This window comes from Cetorhinus maximus, chromosome 6 (assembly GCF_964194155.1).
Source record: "Cetorhinus maximus chromosome 6, sCetMax3.hap1.1, whole genome shotgun sequence".
Taxonomy (NCBI): domain Eukaryota; kingdom Metazoa; phylum Chordata; class Chondrichthyes; order Lamniformes; family Cetorhinidae; genus Cetorhinus; species Cetorhinus maximus.
In genome coordinates this window covers 113848981-113872789 of record NC_135884.1, presented here as the reverse complement: position 1 = coordinate 113872789, position 23809 = coordinate 113848981, and the positions used below count along the sequence as shown (strand labels likewise).

At 43.2% G+C, this 23809-nt stretch overlaps 1 protein-coding gene across 1 annotated transcript in view; it reads right to left on the bottom strand.

Moving 5' to 3' along the window:
• LOC144682050 (uncharacterized) overlaps positions 1-23809 on the bottom strand; it is a 620845-nt gene that overhangs the window by 441722 nt on the left and 155314 nt on the right. Inside the window, exon 2 of the mRNA XM_078544320.1 lies at positions 3657-3709. The gene's annotated coding sequence lies outside the window, so the exon portion shown is untranslated. The remainder of the gene's footprint in view (positions 1-3656; positions 3710-23809) is intronic.

The following is a 23809-nucleotide window of genomic DNA, read 5'->3' as shown; positions in this document are numbered from 1 at the left end:
CAGGCTGAGTGGATGATTGCAAATTGGTATCATGACATCATTAAACTGATTTTTGGTCTTCTCACCATATTGTCCGCTCATGCTGCTGAACACACCCAACACCAGCAGGCACGGAAAATGCTTCCCACTGTGTACACAGTGAGACAACTTCATCTTATTTCTTCTAACCATATAGACAAGTTGGGAGAGTGAACATGATGGTTTGGACAGATTGCAAGTTTCTCCATGGTGCAGGATGCCACTGAATGCACACACATTTCCTTGTGGCACCTCATCTGAATTTGGCAATTTTCATGAACACACATGTACACAGATATAAAAAGCAAGGCAATCTGCTACAATTAACTTTATAGAGCACACTATTGTGGTGCTGTAGATAACAAGGTTACCTTTTATGCAGCAAATGCTGCATGATTACCTTGACAGCTACAGGCAATACCCTCTTTGTCCTACTTTAAGGTTGTAGTTGTGGTTGCAGCAGTTGTAGTTTTCATTCACAATCCCTTTAGTGAAGCAAAAACGTCTCAAGTATTTGTCATCATTGAAGTTCAATAGATATGGTCTCCCATTAAGTGAGTCCTCCTCCCTCTTCCAGCAACTTGCCCTGTGCTGTGTGACCTCTCTTCATACTCTCATCATGAACAGTTTCAAGAGGATGATCTACTAGTCCACCTATGTCTGGAAACAAATTGTTTCAGCACAAGATTTTGAATGAACAAACAAGTAATTCAACATCAGGTCATAAGGTATATCCTTCCTAGTCAATCCAATTCTGAGTATATCATACTGCTCTTTTAACCATTGTTCTCATGCCTTTTCTGTTTCTTTTAACTCATTATTCAAGGATCTGTACTTCAACTTAACTTCTTCAGTATTGATATTCTTCCATTTCTCCTTTCTCCCATCTTTTGCAACAGCGCAATCATAACCCAGGGTTTCTTAATCCTTTTTCCTCTTAAAAACCATTTGTTTTTGCCCCTCCTTCTTTGACAGATTCTTTAATCTGTTTTCATTGCTCACTCGTGTTGGTGGTATCCTTATCTTTTCTAGCTAGTGCTTCATTTACTTCATTTACAAGTTCTTCATTTACTTCTTTCAGCTTCTCTAGGTTCCATTGTTTTCTGCATATTCCACCTTGGATATTCTTCAGCCTGAATACTGTTTTCATTTTCACAAGACTATGATCTGATTCTGCGTCAGCTTCCAGCTGAGCTTCTGAGTTCTTAACACTATTCCTGTATCTTTGCTCACCATTATGTAGTGCAATTGAAATCTTTCTCTATCTCCAAACATTTCCCATGCACATCTTCTTTTCTGATGCCTGAACTATATGTGTTTGTTATCATGAGTTGAGTTCTCCTGCAAAAAATTTACCAGTTTATGGCCTTGCCCATTTCTTTTTCCAAGACCATATTTCTTTGTCATCTCTTCCTTCCCTAACAAAACTGCTCCAATCTCCTGTAATAATCACATTGCTCTTTCCACTCCCCTGTTCAATTAGTTTTTCTATTCTATCATACATTTCGTCAACTTCCTCATCTGCATGTCCACCTGTGGTCATATATACCTGAATGATGGTAACATCCACTGATTTGCCCCTTTAGTTTCAGTAGCATCAATCTATCTGATGCGCATTTCCCTTCTGTCTCACATTTGGCAGCTTCTAGCATTACTGCTACTCCCCATTCCTCATCATTTCCTCCCGACTGTATCATTCTCACTTCTTCACTCATGAAGTCACTTCCTCCTATCCACCGTACTTCAACTAATCTTAGGATGTTTAATTTCTCTATTTCTCGCTTTAGGTTCTCTAGATTTCCTTTCTGCTCATTGTCTGTACATTCCGCCATTCCTATTCTTTTGATACTGCAATCGCTGGATTCGACCTGGGAGGCTTGACCCCTTCCCTTGCCGAGTGCAACATCACCAGTCCTTTGACAGGAGCTTCCATCAATGCTGTTGGTGTTTAATTGTGTTGATGACATCCTGAGCCATTTTCATGGCTATTTTCAGTGGTTGTTCTCTTTTGCCTTCCACTGTGGTGCTGATATAGTTGCCAACAAGTTGGCCATTGTGAGTGGTAGTGCTGGGCTACAATACAAGAAGCCTTACAATACCTCACACATCTGACCACTTTTCTTTGCCCTACCCGTAGTAAAAAAATCACAGCACTTGGCGTGGTTCAGTGAATAATTACCAAGGACCTGCCTCTAGGCGGGGAAGTTAAAAAGGGAAAAAACAGTTGGGTGAACTAAGTCCACTCCTAGCATCACAAAACTTTAAATTTTGATAACTCCGCCAATCTGGGAAAGTGCAAAGCTCTTTTTTGCCTACGTTGTACGCTGGGCTGCGTGGAAGGGATTCATACAATGTATGTTTATACCATTGGGTTTTATCTTGTAGTTTGTGGTTCAATCCGAAATTAAACACTTTTCTGCTTGACCTTTAGGTGAGTACACACTCAACTGAGCTGTGATATAATATTTTCAGAACATTTTCTGTTTCAAATAAAGAGGCAGCCTTGTTTTAAAAAAAAAACATCTGTTGAAAGGTATGTTAAGGTTAAAGAAATATTTAAGGGAGAATATAGCAATGCTGTTAGAAAATTTTCTTGCCTTTTCTACAGATCATGCGGAAAACAGAGAAATACAAGTTTTCAGAAGACACATTATCTGCACTCTGTCTTACTGGGATACATCTTCACCAGTCATTTTTTTTTTGTACTATATACAAAACAGTGCAGAGCTGCAAGAACAAAGACTTTTCATTTACTCTGTGCTGAATTTCTTCTTCATTTCACATCAGGTTTGTTTCAATCGCATGATATCCAGAATAACCCAGGTACTGTATGAACCTTAATCTTCTCACTTCTGTGTTTGGTTATCAGAGTGACAGGCAGACATGTAAAACTCTGTATCCCATCTGCTCCTTTCATCAGGCCTGTATTAGGGATTGAGTGTCCTATCTCTTTGCTGATAATTTAAAGTTTTATTGATTAAAATAAATTACTTTATTAGCCAATAGATTCTATTGCTATAGTTCCTAAAAGGTAGAGCATCCAACCTTGCAAAACCCTTAATGAAATGTGTAGAAATAAAAACAGAAAAATGCTGGAAAGACTTAACAGGTCAGACAGCATCTGCGGAGAGAGCAAAGTTAACATTTCAAGTCAATGACCTTTCATCAAATCTGGGAAATATTTAGAGATGAACAGCTTGTGAGCAAATACAGAGCTAGAGGGAAAAGTGGGGGTTGGGGGGGGTGGGCATGAGTGGGATGGTGATTGCAGGAAAATAAATTTTTTTTAAACCTGTTCATTCCTAACATTCCTCATTTCTGGTGAAGGATCATCAGTCCAAAATATGAATTCTCTTTATCACTCCAAAGATGCTGTCCTACCTGTTCAGTGTTAAGTGCATTTTTGTTTTTGTACTGCAGCACCTGCAGAATTTTTTTTTGTTATTATAGAAACGTTAAGAGGTACATGGCACAAGGCAAATCATGAATCAGGATAGACATCAGGGTGGTTTAGCAAGTAATTTGGAAGAATTTTAACTCACAGCTAGGTTGTCAGAGTTTCCAATACAAAAAAAAATTTCGAACCACAAGCTTCATAATAGCACAGCAACAATATTTCATTAATGTTATTTGCTTACCACTGGATGACCTCGTCAATCGTCCAATTAAAAAACTTTTTTGGCTTGAATTTCTAAAAACAAAGCACATTTAGAAGAGTTTGAATCAGACGAAATTCTAAAATACCAAACACCGAAGCAGCTGCTACTAGTTAAATTATTTATACCCAATTGCCTGATCAGGAGTGATCTATAACTTGACGGGTTTACCCTGGGAGAGGTTTATTGGGAAATCTTGTGTGATGCAGGTTTCAACCGACTAATTTCTATGTAAAACTGATTACAATATAAAGGAAAAAAACAGCAAATATTGCAATTTTGAACTTTTTTTGAAACAAAGCACTATGAATATACAGCTAGTGAGTCAGCAGCTGAGAAGAGAAAACGCAGGTGAACAAGAGAACATTTTAGATACAAGTGCAGACTCATCATTCAGAACTGTATCAATGAACATTAAATTTGCATAGCATTCGTAATTAATTAAAGAATCCATTACTGATTCTAAATCATATGTAGGAGATTACAAGTGCTGAAATACAAAAACTTAGAGAGCCTGATGTAAGCCTAAAGATTATATGAAACCTGTAATGATTTGTTTTGGGTTTATAGGTTTATAAGCTGCATTTCTGAAGAGCTTCACTAAAGTATACATTTATATGACAATGGTTTTTCACTGGTTATATCAGCAAAATTGGGCAGAATCAGCTGAACTAGTGCAAAAGATCAGGGAATTTTAAACTGAGTGAGTTAGAGCCAGAATCACTTGTACTGGCATTTTCAAGATTCAAGAATCAGGCCTCACCCACAAAACATGACTCAAAATTGCTAGAATCTCCCGGCTCCTCAAATAGCACTAATTTTCTTGGGTGCACAGATTCTAGTCAGCACCGTTTGAAAGATTTTTCATATTAAAATTAGTAAGAAACTAATCAGTATATACCAATGAAACTATTAAATGGTTCAGTATAGTTTCTTATATCATTTTCAGCGATTTTAAGTCAGTTCACTCACAGGTGGAAGACTGGACATCCTCATTAAAAATGCTTATTTTGGTGTATTAAGAAAACTACACCAGGTTACCAATTTTACATCTAGTAGTATTCCTTGCTACAAAGAATGAATACAATCTACTATGATGTCCAATTGTGCTGGTTCATTGAAGATTTTACATCAGCCAATTTTGCAACTGCGTCCAAAAGTAGAAACTCACCCTGCCGGTGTTATGGCTGGATTTAAGCTTGGTTTCTTTAAAGAGGTAATGTGGTAGATTTTCTATGATAAATGCAGATGGTCAGGAATACCCTCTAAAGTAGTGAATGCCCAACCCAAACTAATTTTCTTGCTCCTAATGTGCTATTTGTTGCAGTATGTAATCGTTAGTTGCCAAGAGCTTGCAGTTTCAGGATAGGGTATCTGACACTTTCTTTGAAATATCTTATGGTATGATTATTTGATGGGATTTTAGGAAGAGACATTTGTGGACCTAAAGGAAGACAGCCACAGTTACCTAACATGTAGGTGCAATCTCCATTATCCAAAGGTGATAATGCCGAATTAGGGAGTGCAGGGGTACACAAGTACAGAAAGTAATTAGATAACTAGGCAGATATGTGGAAGGGTATATAGGTACACAGCAGGCTGGGAGCATAGTTTAAGGGTGACACAAGGCCGAGGCGTTCAAAGGGCTAGAAACATATTTAATTCAAGTGGAAACTCTGCTCAGACCCAGAGTAGTTTAGCTACACAAAGAGACATAACCACGATAATGTATGCAAAGTAGAAACACATTTAGAGTTACAGAAAGATAATTGCTGTGAATGGGAACTTGATTTGCATTTACAGATATATGGTCACTGTAATATAGGTGTGAATAGCTTTACAAAGGAAGCGTTTATTTCAACCGGAGACTGGTCTAGTTTTCTAACAAGGCATTGATACTGTAGTTGTCCAGTACTGTTTGTGATCATGTAACGAACTGGCTACCTGAGCAACAAGCACATTGTAAAGTATATGAATATGTACAGCAAACTTTGTTCATTGAACAGTCTCTCTTGAGCTATATCCCCGCATTCATACTGGTAGAATAAAGTCTTTGTCTTATTTGGACTTTTAACATCTCCGTGTCGAGTGTCCCTTGATACATTACAATGGGAGACATTTGTGGACCTAAAGGAAGACAGCCTAGGGGGTAAGGTTACCCGTTGGTATAAGGGCAAGTTTATGGGTCAATGATTCATATCACAAAATAAGGCTTCTCAAACCTTATTACACTGTTGCTTCAGGCAAAGCAGTCAGATTAGCTATAGGCTTTTGAATGCTAACAGCGCAGGCCCATCCTATAGCACAGTAAAAATTTCAGGTTCAATCTATCATTGAAACACCACACAGACATTTTGAAAAGCATGAAACAATACATAATACCACAAGATCATAAGAAATTGAAGCAGGAATAGGCCATTCGAGCCTGCTCCGCCATCCAATAGGATCAAGGCTGATCTGATTGTGGCATTAACTCCACTTTCCTGCCCCTGTAACCCTCGGCTTCACTGCAGATCAAAAACCTGTCTAACTCAACCTTGAGTAAGTGCAATGACCCAGCCTCCACTGCTCCCTGTGGAAAAGAATTCAAAACCCTAATGAACCTCTGAGAGAAAGGAACATCTTCAACTCTGGGCAGAATCACCCCAGATTTGCACTAAATGTGGCAGCAGGTGGGTAAAATGACATTTTACCCACCGGCCGCAATGGCAGCTTCTCATGCCATATCATCCCAAGCCCTTCGCATTAACTATGCATTCCTGGAAAATGGCTGGGCTCTCATTTGCCCGCCATGCCATCGCCTCGTTGCTTCATCACGCCAGCACCATATTTAAAACATGCACACCTCTCAATGCTTTCAGCGCAGGACTTTTGCATGGAAGACATGGTCCTGATAGGCAAGAAGACTGCAGCCCCCAGGTTCAATGATGCATCCCTCAAGCGCCTTTTGGACACAGTGGGGGCCCACCGTGATGTCCCCTAACTCCGCTCTGGCCACAAGATGGGCAGCAACATCACCAAACCAGCAGTGGAGGTGGTGGCAGTGGTGATCAGCGCCAATACCCTGCAAAAGAGGACAGCCACCCAGCGCCGCAAGAGGATGAATGATCTCCTCCATTCCGCCAGGATAAGTCACTCTTCTCACCCCTCTCAACTCTCACACTCACAAACCCATCACACATCCACAGGGATCTCACTCACTGCCAGTTCAAGGGACATCACCATTCACTGTCTCACACGCACATTCATTGTCCTCATCCCGTCCATGGAACCACTCACCACTCACACATGCCACGAATACTTATCATCTGCCTGCCAGGCATCTTACTTACATGCTCTCCATCGCTATTCATGCAGGACAAGCTGGCACACAACAGGAGGGAGAGGTCACAGGCCGGTGGAGGAATGCCTGAAAATCAAGGTCCTTATGGACTTTGAAAACAGAGCCATCCAGCTGACCGGCGAGGATCTGGACCGTTCCTGTGCTGATGGTGAGGTCGGTGCTGCTCTACCAAGTGAGGATCCAGCAGTGCAACATCCATCAGACAACCATGCTGTGAGTGATGTGTCCTGTTTCACAGGCCACTGCCATGCACTAATTATCTCTCCTTGCTTTCACAGGCGCATCTGGGAAACAGCCAAGAGAGTCCATGACCCAGGGTCTCCAATCAAGCCCCGAGGGAAGCTCAGAAGAGGAATCCGCTGTAACCCTCCCTGAAGACCAGTCACAGTCTCACCCACACCCTCCACCAGAGACACACACCTTGGTGGGACCTAGCTTTAGAGTAGCCTTGGGATCACAATCTGGTGAGCACATCACACTTTCTGATCCACAGCAGGCAGCAGCAGGGACTTCCCAGGTCCCCGGCACTCAGAGGACTGCTGGAGGCCAGAAATCTGCTGAGTCCGAGTCAGATGACAAACATCTGGTCTCGGTCATGTCACAGTTGTTGGAGCTGTAAAGGCAAGCTTGGGAACATCAGGAAGGGATGTCCGCTGCACTCCTCAGATTGCAAGGCACAATGGAGGAGCCCGTCCGCCTTCAGGCTGAGGTGGTAGTGCCGTCATGCCAATGCACCGGGGCCAATACTGGTAGGATGGTGGCCACCATGGAGACCTTGGTGCAGGATATTGCCCCTATTCTGCAGCGTGGGCTGAACTCCATCATCGACGCCATAGTTGGCCTCCAACAGTGTGTACAGTGGAGGGGTGCAGGACAGCCCAATCTCAATCTAACTATGCCTTCTCCTCAAGGAGTCAGCCAGAGGCCCTCAGGCACCCATAGGGAGGTGGATCAGCAGGTGTACCCCCCACCCCGGGCCATCCATCCAGTTGACTCCATGAGCGTCCGGCCTATCCAAATCCCCTCTTCCTGTGACCTCAGCAGCTCCAGCTCCACAGGCTGAGAAGGTGCCACTGCCACACAGCACGACCACAGAAGCAGTCTGGGGTCCTCCAGAGGACATCCGCCAAGGTCATCACGGGCTTAGCAGTCAGCAGGCTGCCTCTACCTCCGCTGTGGATGTCTGGGAAGAACCAAGATATAGCAGCAGGATTGGGGAAGTTAAGAAGATGTAACTGCACAGTCTGGACACGGGTGTTAATCACTTGTACATAATGTTCATTATTGTAAATAAACTCCCAAGAATGTCTCCCTGCCTATGGCTCCTTGTTCTGATGAGCAGTGTTCATGTCACTCAGATGTGAAACCTTTCTGCACAAGATAAAGGCAGGTGTCTCAGTCAAGGGCCTCTTCCCTGTGCTCTGTGCAGCCTTCAGACCAAAGTGATGGTTCGGCCTCACACTTCCTGGATACATTACTGATGTCTGCACATCGACAATGCTCATCATTGCTGCCAGAATATCGTGGGCAGGTGTCACAGAGTTCCGTCATTCTCTTATGTGTGCTCTCAGCACCTGTAAAGTGTGGCTGGTCCCCATCTCTTAAGCATCTGTGGCCAGTGATGCTGTGTTCCTGAAGGAGTCATGTGCTGAAGTCAGACAAAGTATCAGATGCTTTTAAAGTTTCAAGGCTGCATCTCCATGATATGACCCTGATCACAGAGCGCAAGCGAGCTACCCTCGGCCAGGCAGGATTCAGGCATTCTCAGGGGCTATGTGAAGATCTACAGGGTGTCTGCACCATGTCATCATCATCCTCCTGGAATCGAGTGACTATTAGGTCCTCCACTGCATCCCAATGACAGCATCATCATGTGTTTAGGTCTCTAGTCGTTTTTTTTCTCTGTTTTTCTTAAAAATAGCTTGTTAAGTATAAATCCATGCTGGTGCAAAAAAAATTAATTACAATAAAGTGTAAAGAGCAGGGATGCTAGAGTAATCAATTAATTAAATAAATAAAATACGATAGTGATGGCAGGGCAGGTGATGTGTTGATGCTGCAGCATGTGGGGGTGGCTGGATACCAAGGTGATCCACAGCGAACCCATCTGTATTAAGCGTTTGCAGCTCAAGGGACTTCGGATCCAAGTTGGGGAGCTGGAGTCTGAGCTGCAGACATTGCGCCACATCAGGGAGGGGGAAAATTACCTCGACACTTTGCTCCAGGAGGCGGTCACACCCCACAGATTAGGTAATTCAAATTCAGTCTGTGATCAGGGACAGGAGGGTGTGACTGCAGGTGAGACAGGTATAGGGACCCTGGGGGAAGCGTTTGAGAAGCCTCAGCCCCTGCAATTTTTCAACAGTTACATGGTTCTTGCAAGCTGTGTGGATGAGAGCAGGGACTGCAGGGAGGACGAGCGAACTGACCATGGCACCATGGTACAGGGACCCATTCAAATGGGGGAGAAAATAGGAACATAGTAGTGGTAGGGGATGGTATAATTAGGGGGATAGATACTGTTCTCTGCAGCCATGAGCGTGAGTCCTGAAGGCTGTGTTGCCTGTCCGGGGCCAGGGTTAAGGACATCTCCTCAGGGCTAGAGAAGAACTTGGAGTGGGAGGGGTGGGATCCAGTTGTCGTCGTCGACATTGGCACCAACAACATTGATAGGACTAGAAAGAAGGTTCTGTTGAAAGAATTTGAACAGTTAGGAGCTAAATTAAAGAGCAGAACCTCCAAGGTAATAATTTTAGGATTACTACCAGAGCCACGAGCAAATTGGCATTGGGTAAATACAGTCAAGGAGTTAAATGCGTGGCTCAAAGATTGGTGTGGGAGGAATGGGTTTCAGTTCATGGGGCACTGGCACCAGTACTGGGGTAGAAGAGAACTGTTCCGGTGGGATGGGCTTCACTTGAATCGTGCTGGGACCAGTGTCCTGGCGAACCGAATAACTAGGGCTGTAGGGAGGGCTTTAAACTAAATAGAGGGGGGTGAGGGTTCTGGAAAGGGGAAATGTATGCTTACAAAACAAAAGGATATGGCAGCATTGCAGGGCAGCTATTAGGTAATAATACCCAGACTGTGACTGGAAGGGGCAGAGCGTACACACATAAAAAAAAAGCAGCAAATAGGGTCAAAGGGCAAAAAATGGTGAAAAGGCAAAATTAATGGCTCTTTACTTAAGTGCACATAGTATCCAGAGCAAAATAAATAAATTAACAGCACAAATAGAGGTTAATGGGTATGATCTTATAGCCATTATGGAGACATGGTTACGAGGAGATCAAAACTGGGAACTAAATATTCAGGGGTATGTGACTCTTCAAAAGGACAGGCAGGGAGGAAAGGGTGGTGGAGAAGCTTTGTTAGTATGAGATGAAATAACTGCAATAGCAAAAAATGATCTTGGATTGGAAGGTGTATAGTCCATATGGGTGGAGGAAAGAAATAACAAGAGGAAGAAGGCACTGGTGGGAGTAGTCGATAGGCCCCCTAAAAGTAGCTCTACTTTCGGACAGAGAATAAATCAGGAGATAATGAGGGCATGTAAAAAGGCAGTCCATTAATCATGGGTGACTTTAATCTTCATATAGAGTGGAAAAATCAAATTGGCAGGGATAGCGATGAGCAAGAATTCATAGAGTGTATTCAGGAAAGTTTCCTAGAACAATATGTTGTGGATCCAAGCAGTGATCAGGCTATTTTGGATCGGGTAATGTGTAATGAGGTAGGTTTAATAAATGATCTCAGAATAAAAGATCCCCTAGGAAACAGTGACCATAACATGGTAGAATTTAGCATTCAGTTTGAGAGTGAGAAACTTGGGTCAGAAACAACTGTGCTAAATTTAAATAAGGGTAATCATAAATTAATGAGGACAGAGTTGGCTGGAGTGGACTGGGAAAGGAGTTTAGCAGAAAATATGGCTGATTAACAATGGCAGATGTTCAAGAAAATAGTTCATGACTCACAACAAAAATATATCCCAGTGACGGAGGAGCATTTTAGGAAGGGGATAAACCAACCATGGTTAACCAAGAAAGTTAAGGGTAGTATCAAATTGAAAAAATATATACAATGTGGCAAAGATTAGTGGTAAGCCAGAGAATTGGGAAAGTTTTAAAAACCAACAAAAGTTGACCGAAGAAATAATGAAGAGGGAGAAAATAAACGTTGAGAGTAAACTAACAAGTAATATAAAAATGGACAGTAAGAGCTTCTTTAAATATATAAAAAGGAAGAGAGAGGCCAAAATGAACATAGACCCCTTAGAGAATTATGCTGGGGAAATAATAATAGGGAACAAGGAGATGGCAGAGGAGTTGAATAAATACTTAGCATCAGTCTTCATGGTAGAAGACACTAATAGCATTCCAAAAATACTAAATAACCAAGAGGCAAAAGAGGGGGAGGAAATAAATACAATAACTATTACTAGAGAAAAAGTACTAGGGAAACTAATGGGGCTAAAGGCCAATAACTCCCCAGGACCTGATGGGTTGCATCCTAGGATATTAAAAGAAATAGCTACAGAGGTAGTGGATGCACTGGTAGTAATCTTCCAAGAGTCCTTCGATTCTGGAAAAGTCCCAGAGGATTGGAAAACTGCCAATGTAACACCCTTATTCAAAAAGCGAGGGAGACAAAAAACAGGTAACTATAGGCCAGCTAGCTTAACATCTGTCATTGGGAAAATATTAGAGTCTATTATAAAGAATGTAATAGCAGAGCATTTAGAAATACATAATATAATCAAACAGACTCAACATGGCTTCATGAAGGGGAAATCATGCCTGACAAATTTATTAGAATTTTTTGAGGGGGTAACAAGCAGGATAGATAAAGGGGAACCAGTAATTGTAATATATTTGGATTTCCAAAAGGCGTTCGATAAGATACTGCACATCAGGCTACTTAATAAGATAAGAGCTCATGGTGCTGGGGTTAGTATATTAGCATGGATAGAGGATTGGCTAACCAATAGAAGACAGAGTGTTGCGATAAGGGGGGCATTTTTAAGATGGCAACCTGTAACTAGTGGAGTGCCACAGGGATCAGCAGTAGAGTCACAATTATTTACAATAGATAATAATGACTTGGATGAGGGAAGTGATCGTACTATCACCAAGTTTGCAGATGACATTGAAATAGGTGGGAAGGCAAGTGGTGAGGATGATACAAAGAGTCTGCAGAGGGATAAAGACAGGTTAATTGAGTGGGCAAAAACTTGGCAGATAGATATAATGTGGGAAAATGTGAGGTTATGCACTTTGGCAGGAGGAATAGAGAAGCTGAATATTATTTAAATGGAGAAAGATTGCAAAAATCTGCAGCACAGAGGGATTTGGGGGTCCTCTTGCATGAATCACAAAAAGCTAGCACATAAGTTCAGCTGGTAATGGGGAAGACAAATGGAATGTTGGCCTTTATTTCAAAGGGAATGGAGTATAAAATAGGGAAGTCTTGCTAAAACTATACAAGGCACTAGTTAGACCACACCTAAAATACCGTGAACAGTTTTGGTCCCCTTATCTAAGGGGAGGTGTGCTGGCATTGGAGGCAGTCCAGAGAAGGTTCATTAGGTTGATCCCGGGTATGGAGGGATTTTCTTATGAGAAGAGATTGATTAGGTTGGACCTGTACTCATTGGAGTTTAGAAGAATGAGAGGCGACCTTATTGAAACATATAAGATTATTAGGGGGCTTGACAGGGTAGATGCTGAGAGGTTGTTTCCCCTTGTGGGAGAGTCTAGGACCAGAGGGCATAATCTCAGAGTAAGGGGTCACCCATTTAAGACAGAGGTAAGGAGGAATTTCTTCTTTCAGAGGGTAGTGAGTCTGTGGAATTCTTTACTACAAAGGCTGTAGAGGCTGGGTCATTCAAGGCTGAGATAGACAGATTTTTAATCAGTAAGGGGATCAAGGGTTATGGGGAAAAGGCAGGGAATGGACTTGAGGATTATCAGATCAGCCATGACCTCACTGAATGGTGGATCAGACTCAATGGGCTGAATGACCTACTTCTGCTCCTATATTTTATGATCTTATGGTCTTATCTCCTCCTCAGCTCCTCTCCCCATTGCAGAGCCAGGTTGTAAAGGGTGCAGCAGGCGACGACGATGCATGACACCCTCTGTGAACTATATTGCAGGGCTCCACCAGACTGGTCCAGGCAAAGGAACCTCATTTTCAGCATCCTGATGATTTGCTCCGCCAGGTTGCGAGTTACAACATGAGCCTCGTTATACCGTCGCTCTGCTGTAGCCTGAGGCTGCTGCATCAGTATCATCAGCCACGCCCTCTGTGGGTAGCCATTGTCCCCGAGGACCTAACCCTGCAGCCTTTGTGGACCCTGGAAGACACCAGGGACCTGTGACCGACTGAGAATATAGGAGTCATGAACACTCCCTGGAAGCCATGCGCTGACCTGCAGGTTGCATTTATGGTGTTCACACGCCAGCTGCACATTCAGCAAATGGAAGCCCTTGCGGTTAACGTGGTTGACCGCTTGTTGCGATGTAGATCTGAGCACCACCTGAGTGCAGTCAGTCACAACCTGTACCCGTGGGAAACACGATATCTGAGCAAATCCAATTGCTCTTGCTTCCTGGCTCTCTTGGTCCCAGGCGAAATGCACAAAGTTGTGTGCCCTTGCGAGGATAGCAGCCATAACCTCATGGATGCATTTTTGGGTGGAGGCTTGTGATATCCCACAGAGGTCACCTGTGGGACCCTGGTAGGAGCCACTGGCATAAAAATTGAGTGCCGCGGTCACTTTCACAGCCACTGGCAGTGAGTGACCTCTATGCCCCCGTGGCACCATATCCTGCAGTAGCTGGCAGATGTGACTGACCGGTTCCCTGGACATGTCTTCGGCGAAACTGGTTGTCAGTCATCCGCAGGGAATGAAAGGCAGCATCTGTAGACCTTGGGTGTTGCTAGGCGTTGACCAACGACGGCTCTCTATGGCTCCTCAGCAGCGTGTGCGTGATCCCCAGCTGCCCCTTCTTCCTGAGGGTGCTGCTCCTCCCTCTGCACAGCCAGGCATCTCCATCATCCTCTCCGTCATCCTCACTCTCTGTATACCACGAGGCATAAAGCTCGTTCATGATGTTCCATGCTCCTGATGTACTCCTGCTGCAGGATGAAAGAGAGAGACCCATGGGTTAACATGGGTATACTAAGAGCCTCTCTTGGTTAAGTCTGAAGGTCCCTTAACGCATCCCAGGGAGTGCTGGCCACCACTTGGATGGCCAGAGTTTAGTGCGCTGCATGTCCTGAAACCCCACCCACCTCTGCCCCACTCCACCTGACCAATTGGCAGCAGCTTCACCCATTGGACTGCATGCTGTGCTCTCAGTTCAGGTGTAGACATTCTCCTAACCAGCACTGCAAGGCTGCGCTGTTAACTTGAACCATGGGGAAGACTGGTCCAAACCGGAATGATGACTTTGCAAGAGGCTGTGAGCACCTCCAGAAGTGACTGCTCCACAGCCACTTTTAGGAAGGAGATTGTAGAACGTGTCCAGTTGTCCAACTGTTCTGCAGTCCACTAAAATGCTCATTAGTTTGCAGTCTGTGCCCAAGAGGTGAAAAGCTCAGGAGCACTTGGTGGCACTTTTGTGCCTCTGCGTTGCTTGATAGGGCAGATAAGCTAGAGGCCCGACTCCACACATATCAATGTGGCTGCGTCTGAACTGTCCCAGCTGCAGAGGAATGGTCACTTTAGAAAAGGTTTTCCTAATATATGGCTGCTTCTCTCCGCCCGCCACCAACCCCGCATGTGCTTGTGCACTACCTTCAACCGCAGGGCAGTCCTTGTCCCCACCCCCAAGTCACCTCAATTGCAGGGCAACCCTTGCCCCCACCCCAAGCCCCAAGTCACCTCAGCCTCAAGGCAGCCCTTGCCCCCACCCCCAAGTCGCCTCAACCACAGGACAGCCCTTGCCTTCAAGCCTCCAACGCACCTCAACTTTGAAGTCCAACAGGTGATCTGGACAAGCGGTGCACAACATTACTGTCTACTCACACCAATTTCCCCTCAAATGCAGCCTTCCAAGCGCATGCCTTATATATGCTGTTGTGAAATACGTCGGCGTGATTGGCGGACGATCCAGCAGTGGGGGATGATTCTGTCGGCTGGCCCTATAATGATTTGCAGATGTATAACAATGAGGTTCCCGAGGTCCGATGGCGGGGAACCTGGCCCGACATTGACGGGTTGAGCGGATGATTGCAAACTGGTTTCACGACATCGTGAATCCGATTTCTGGCCATATTGTCCACTGACGCCACCGAGCACGCCCGACACCAGTGGGCACACAAAATTCCGCCCTCTATCTTAAATAGAAGACTCCTTATTTTTAGCTGCACCCTCCAGTTTTAGATTCTCCCATGAGGAGAAACATTCTCTCAACATCTACCGTGTTCAGCACACTCAGAATCATATTTATTTCAGTAAGATCATTTCACCAACCTATAGACAGTGTCACACGCCGTTTTATATATGCTGATGACTTATGTGTCACTGACCAAAGCACTGATTTTAACACCGTGGAGAAAACGCTTTCTGAGGCCTTGGAGGGACTAACATCCTACTATGAAGAAAACCACCTTTGCGCAAACCCATTAAAGATGCAAGTTTGTGCATTCCACCTCAGAAACCCTGAAGCCAAACGCCAGCTTAAAGTAACCTGGTGTGGAGCAACACTGACGCATTGCGAGCACCCTATCTACTTAGGAGTCACCCTTGACAGATGCCTCACCTTCAAGAACCACATCGAAAAGACAAAGGCAAAAGTGAGCACATGAAACAACATCCTGAATAAGCTCACTAACACAAAATGGGGAGCAAGCTCAAAAACATTGCGAACCAGTGCACTTGCTCTTTGCTATTACACTGCTGAATATGCCTGCCCTGCATGGGAAAGATCTACTCATGCTAAGAAGATGGATGCCGTTCTGAATGCAAGCTGCTGACTTATCACAGGTTGTTTAAAACCAACAAACACCAACAGCCTATATATCCTGGCGGGTATCGCTCCCCCTGATACAAGAGGAACGGTAGCCAGCAAGAAAGAGCGACTCCATCAAACATCAGGAAAGGCACCCTCTACATGGTCATACACCTACATCCAGCCACCTAAAGTCAAGGAAGAGCTTCATGAACATTCCATTACAATCAACTCCATCTGAAGCCCGCATCGCCTTGTGGAAAGACCAGCTCGCCAGTCTCGAACAACCCCCAGCGATGGAAATTCTATCGGATGAAAGCCTTCCCCCAGGAGCTAATTGCAACTGGGCAACCTGGAAGTGCCTTAACAGACTTAGGACTGGTGTAGGTCGTTCAAAGGTATCACTAAGCAGATGGGGATATACAACCAGCCCGACAACTTGTGAATGTGGAACTGAGCCACAGACTATGCAACGTTTCCTGCAATGCCTATCGCTAGAGGAACCCTGCACTGTTGCAGATCTTGCCGAATTCAACAACAAGGCGCAAAAATGTGTCTATTTCTGGCTGGGCCATGTATAGACTGTCCGTGGACATGATAAGAAAGAAAGATCTCTTGGTCTTCTAAATTCCAACATGTATAGAGTCAACCTAATCAACATTGCCTTGTCAGGCAACCCCTTCGTCCCAGGAATCAGCTTAGTTTAACTTCTCTGAACTTATATACAGAGGCTTTTTAAGAAAAAGACATTGACTTGAAGTAGCTGCTAGTTTACACTTGTTAAATCACATCCCATTCCATGGGAGCACACAGTCTATAGAGGCACCAACAGAGATAATGGCACACCTGGAGGTGTGAACAGTTCCTTCTTTGTGAGACAGGATGGAAAATGGATCAAAACACAGAGATAAAAACAAAAAACTGCAGATGCTGGAAATCCAAAACAAAAACAAAAATACCTGGAAAAACTCAGCAGGTCTGGCAGCATTGGCGGAGAAGAGCAAAGTTGACGTTTCGAGTCCTCATGACCCTTCAACAGAACTAAGTAGAAATAGGAAAGGGGTGAAATATAAGCTGGTTTAAGGGGTGGGGGGGGGAGAGAAGGGAGGGGGTTTGTTGGGACAAGCAAGCAGTGATAGGAGGAGATAACCAAAAGATGTCACAGACAAAAGAACAAAGAGGTGTTGAAGGTGGTGATATTATCTAAAAGAATGTGCTAATTAAGAGTGGAGAGCAGGACAAGCAAGGTAGCTCTAGTGGGGGTGGGGTGAAATAAGCGATGGGTGGAATACATTTAAAAATAATGGAAATAGGTGGGAAAAGAAAAATCTATATAAATTATTAGAAAAAACAAAAGGGAGGGGGAAGAAATGGAAAAGGGATGGGGATTGAGGAGGGAGTCCAAGATCTAAAGTTGTTGAACTCAATATTCAGTCCAGAAGGCTGTAAAGTGCCTAGTCGGACGATGAGGTGCTGTTCCTCTTTACAGCCTTCCGGACTGAATATTGAGTTCAACAACTTTAGATCTTGAACTCCCTCCTCAATCCCCACCCCTTTTCCGTTTCTTCCCCCTCCCTTTTGTTTTTTCCAATAATTTATATAGATTTTTCTTTTCCCACCTATTTCCATTATTTTTAAATGTATTCCACCCATCGCTTATTTCACCCCACCCCCACTAGAGCTACCTTGCTTGTCCTGCTCTCCACTCTTAATTAGCACATTCTTTTAGATAATATCACCACCTTCAACACCTCTTTGTTCTTTTGTCTGTGACATCTTTTGGTTATCTCCTCCTATCACTGCTTGCTTGTCCAAACAACCCCACCCCCCTTCTTCCCCCCCCCCCCCCCCCCCCCCCCCCAAACCAGCTTATATTTCACCCCTTTCCTATTTCTACTTAGTTCTGTTGAAGGGTCATGAGGACTCGAAACGTCAACTTTGCTCTTCTCCGCCAATGCTGCCAGATCTGCTGAGTTTTTCCAGGTATTTCTGTTTTCGTTTTGGGAAATGGATCATCAAGGAGTTGATGGATGGGACATTAAACTAATTAATCACCTCAGCTATGAAACAATGGCTAAAGGGAAGCTATGCGAGACATGAGCTGGTCCTCTATATTCTTTGGAATAGACAAGCAACATGGAGAGAGGTCACGTGACCTTTGTGTGGATCTATGTAGGGAACACACAGGCAGCCACAGCGAGCAGGGGACTCATCTCATTCAATCAATTCAATTTCAAATTCACTCTATTAATCATACGCAGTTCATATGGAAATTCATTTCAGGCACATTATTCGTTTGTTAAAAAAAACACACAAATGAATAATAACAATGAAAGGAAGTTACCCTCTCTCTGGACAACATTTCATCGAAGTCTGGACCCTGTTTTGCTGAGAACGTGTCTACATCCCTTCAACAGAGAATCCGCCAAAAAGCCGTTGGATTTTCTACAACAGCGATTCCAGTAGAAAAGGGATTCTACCAGCCATAACTTTAAACCAACAGCCTCAGCTGAAGAGCCTACACCTCCCAACACAATCGGTGAATCTTTATTGACTTTACCTTTTTATCTGCACTTTAACTTGGCCAAGTTTAATCTGATACTCTGTAAAGCTATATTCTTTTCTCCATACTTGGGGTTTGAGTGTGCGTTCGCGCACATTAAAGGGAAGTAGGGCATATTTGTACAGTTATAACATTTTTAATATTTTTTCCTGGATGGATTTTAATACAATAAAACTAACCCCTTATGTATTTAACTCGAGAATAACTGGCTTAATTCTTACAAGACTGCACACAGTCAACACATACTGAATTAACAATACAGCATTTTTCAAAATTCAAATCCTCTGCTATAACCAAGCGGGCAGTGGGAAAAGAGGGAAAACAGTCTATCCCTCCCCACCTAGCAGTAACACTCCTTAAGTAAGGAGCCCAAAACTGTGCACAGCCCTCCACGTGTGGTTTCACCAATGTGATGTACAATTGTAGCAAGACTTCCTACTTTTATACTCCATCCTTCTTGCAATCAAGGCCAACATTCCATTTTGCCATCCTAATTGTTTTCAGTCTCTGCATGCTAACTTCTTGTGGTTCATGCATGAGAACACCCAGATACCATTGTATCACACTACTCCCCACTTAAATAATATTCTGCTTTTCTATTCCTCCTGCCAAAGTGGTTAACCTCACAGTTTCCCACATTATACTCTCATCAACCAAATTTTTGCCCACTCATTGGGTTACATTTTGCCTACCTTCACATGTAAATCTGATTGGCTGGCAGCTCCTGAGGGCTGGTCTTCCTCCAGTGAGGAGAGAAAGTCCCACACTGCACCAATTTAGCCCACCCACAGGATGTTATGGCTGTGGGGCAGGCTGTGGCGTGGAGCAGGTCAGCTCCACGCCGACTTTGTTTCAGCGGTTGGGGGAGCGATCTGTCTGGCCCCCCTCCCGTAATATTCTGCCCATTTAATCTATGTCTTTTCAGACTCTGTAACCTCCTCACAACTTACTTCCCTAATTATCTTTGTATTGTAGCCAAATTTGCTGACGATCGCAGTCAGTCCTTTCATCCAAGTTACTAATTGTAAATAGTTGAGGGCCCAGCACTGATCCCTGTGGCAAGCAGCTAGTTACAGTTTGCCATTTATCCCAACTCTCCATTTCCTGTTAAATTAGCCAATCCCCTATCCATGCTAATATATCACCCACAACGCCATGAGCTCTTATCTTTTGTCAGCACCTTATCGAATAACTTATGAAAATCAAAATACACTACACTTACTGCCCATCGAGTTTATGTTGGTGCTCTGTCCCAAATAAGTGAGATTCCTTCCCACTTACCCTCACAAAGTCCGGTGGTGTCAGCACTGCTGGGCTTGTAGCCCAAGGAATTCCAGACTACTTTTTTTTTAACAAAGAAGAATTCTGATTGATATTAAAAATATGGCAGTAGCTCAGAGCTAGACTAAAGCTGTTGTTAAGGACTATGGGGTGGGTTTGTGGGGGTAGGAGGAGGGGGTCGGGAGAGAATGAGCTGAGCAGAAGAAAGATTTGAAGAGAAACAGAATACTGCCAGCAAGGCACTAAAACCATGTTTAAACTGACCAAGTTTGGAGTAAATTGTGCATCCAGCTTATGTAATTCAAAATATAAATATATTTTGTGCACAACACATGAAGCTTATTAATTCATTCTTTTAGAGAAGCACTAGCTTTATTAAAAATGCTTGGCAAGCTTTTTCCCGTTTGTGATTTTACATCACAGTGCGTGACAATGGCATTGAAATATGCCAGTCATGTCACAATGAGATCACCAGAATGAAAATTACACGCAATTGTTCTGTTATTCCCTAATCTCAGGCATCTTTGGTTTTTTTTAAACAACTGTATATTTTCCTGGCGGTATGAAAACTATGTTTCCAAATAATTTAAATTATACCTTAGATTAGCTGATTTCCTCCTCACTGAATATAATGCAAACTTTGTATGGAGCGTAGTATCTCATGAAATGTTTTATGCAGTCATAGTGACTCCATTAAAAGAAATTATATTTTTATGGACTCTCCCACAATAACTACTTGCATTTATATAGTGCCTTTAACATAGTAAATATTCTAAGGAGATTCACAAAGGAGAAAAAATGCATATGGCCCATTTTGTCCTTAGTTCATCCTTTATTTGTAAATCTTAAAATAAGCTACATATGAACTGAATATTCCAGATAATTTAACCCTGAGGCTGAATCCTGCCAAAAGAAATCAGTTTGCATTAAAGGTTGTAATAAACCCATTACTGTTGGAAATCTATAACAACGGAAAATGATGCGAATGTACAGCAGGACCATTAGAATCAGCTAAGATGGGTTAATGTTTCGGGTGTAGTCTCTTTGTAGAACTGGGAATGGAAGTGCCAGCAAGTCCCTGTTTATGACTGAACAATTACAAAGGAGGGGAAAGAGTTCAACAGGCAGAAGTCAGAGAGTAAGGATTCCTGCCTCATGTGGCGGTTAAAGGGTTTAGAGGCCTATAGGCTTTTTTTTCAAAAATGCAGAAATGTTTATGATAAAGATGAAAATTGTTTATGATAAAGATTTTCTCCATAAGGCAATGAAAAGAACAAAATGCCATGAAAATTCTTAACAACGGCAGCAAAAAAACAGAGGAAAGATATTTACACAAACCACCGTGCAGTATGGGGTAGACTTTTCCCCCCGTCGGGGGGGAGGGTTGTGCAGGGGCGGGCGTGAAACTGTCACATGATCTGGGACATGTCCATTAATTTTATTGCAAACTTTTAAAACATTTTAAAAACGTTCATGAACCCTCATCCCGCCCATGGATGAGGTTCCATGACAAATGCAAAGGCCGCCTAGGCTCTTCGCCTGCCCGCCAACCTTAAGGTTGGGTGGGCAGCTCAGTTTATTAGTTTAATTGAAATTTAAATGGCCTTAGTAGGCCTTTGACAGTTCAGTGGGTGCACAGCCGACTCAGCTGCACGCCAGCCAAACTGAAAATCTAAATGACGCACAGTGATGTCACGGTGCGTGCCCGACGTCACCATGCATCATTTTACGCCTCGGCAAGTGCCCCCCCACCACCCCCACCGCTTGCCAAGCCAAAGATTCTGCCCATGAAGTAGAATGAAGTGGGAGAACAGGCACAGAGATAACTGATGACTTAAGTAAATTGCTCAAGTCAGCGTTCAGACCAGAGTGTGCTGAATGGCTCAAGAGTCAGACAAGATACTGTATGCACTAACTTTGGTCGGAAAAGTTTAGAAGGTCAACCAATGCCAAAAAGGTCAGAGTGGAAATTGGAGGGTTAGTTGAAATACTTACCCAAAAGAAGTCAAGATCACACTTGTGGACAGAATGGAAACGCTCAACAAAGTAATCACCCAAATTGTGTTTGGTCTCCCCAGTATAGAAGGTATTGAGCCATGGATAAAATATACTAGAAGTACATGTGAGTTGCTGTTTCAAATGGAAAGAAAACATTTACATTTATATAGCATCTTTCATGTTCTCAGGTTTCACAGCTAGTGATGCCCCAGGACCTGATGGCCTAAATCATATGGCTTTAAAAGAGGCAACTGTGGAGATAGTGGATATGCTGACTATGATTTTCCAAAGTTCCCTTGGCTCTAGAATGGTCCCAGCAGATTGGAAGTTAGCCAATAGATCTTCAATATTCAAGAAGGGAGGGAGAGAGAAAACAGGGAATTAAAGGCCAGTTAGCCTTACATTAGTCATAGGGCAAATGCTGGAATCTCTTAAGGAGGTCTTAACAATGCACAATTCAGACAATGTCACCATAGTTTTACAATAGGAAAATCATGTTTGACAAATTCATTAGATTTTTTTGGTAACTTCTTTATTCTTTCAAGGGATATGAGAATTGCTGGCAAGGCCAGCATTTGTTGCCCATTCCTAATTGCCCTTGAATTGAGTGGCTTGTTAAGACATTTCAGAGCGTAGGTAAGAGTCAACCACATTGCTGTGGGTGTGGAGTCACATGTATTTCAGATCGGATAAGGATGGCAGATTTCCTTCCCTTAAGGTTAACTAGCAGATAAAGGGGAACTAGGATATATAGTAACACTTGGATTTCCAAAAGGCATTCAATAAAGTGCCACATAAAAGGTTAATACACGAGGTAAGTGTAATAAACTTGGAGTGCAGGGCAGGTTTCTTTTAAGAAACAGTAAACTTTATTTACAGAGCTCCTGATGAAGCTACATGCTTGTTCCGAGACCACAGCTAGAAATCTCCGCCCTTAAGATTACTCGCACTTAGGGCTGATTCGTCTGTACAGCCACATGACCCCCATAACAGTATGAAAGGTTTAACTTACAATTGCTACAATAAGGGTTCATGGATTTGAAGATAATATATTAGCATGGATAGAGGATTGGTTAATGGATATGAAGCAAAGTGTAGGGATAAAGGCAATTAAGAATGTTGGCAGGCTGTGACAGTGGAGTGCCACAATGTTGAGTGCTGGGGCCTCAGTTATTTAGAATCTATATTAATGATTTAGACAAAGAGACAAAGAGTAAAGTATCGGAGTTTGCTAGCAATACAAAAAAGGTGGGAATGTAAGCTGTGAGGAGGACACAAAGAGGCTGCAAAGAAATATGGACAGGTTACTTGAGTGGGCAGCAAGTATAATGTGGGGAAATGTGAGGTTGTTCACTTTGGTGGAAAGAATAGAAAAGCAGAATTTTTTTTTTTTGAAAAAGTCTGAGACTTGTAAATGTTGATGTTCAAAGGGACTTGGGTGTACTCATACAAGGAATAAAGAAAACTACCATGCAGGTACAGCAAGCAATTAAGAATGTAATTGGCACATTGGCCTTTATTGGAAGGGAATTGGAGTACAAGAATAAGGAAGTCTTGCTACAATTGTACAAGGGTTGGGTGAGACGTCACCTGGAGTAGTGTGTGCAGTTTTGGTCTCCATACCTAAGGAAGGATATAGTCACATTGGACGTGGTTCAGCAAAGGTTCACTAGATTGGCACCTGGGGTGAGAATGTTGTCCTGTCAAAAGAGGCTCAGTAAATTAGGCCATTACTCTCTGGAGTTTAGAAGAATGAGAGGTGATCTCACTGAAACATACAAGATTTTCAAGAGGCTTGACAGGGTAGATACTGAGAGGTTGGTTCCTCTGGCTGGGGAATCTAAAACAGGTAGGCATAGTCTCAAGATAAAGGGCCGATCATTTAGAACTGAAGATGAGAAGGACTTTCTTACTCAAAATGTTATGAATCTTTTGGATTCTCTACGCCAGAGAGTTGTTGATGCTCCATCGTTGAATATATTTAACACGG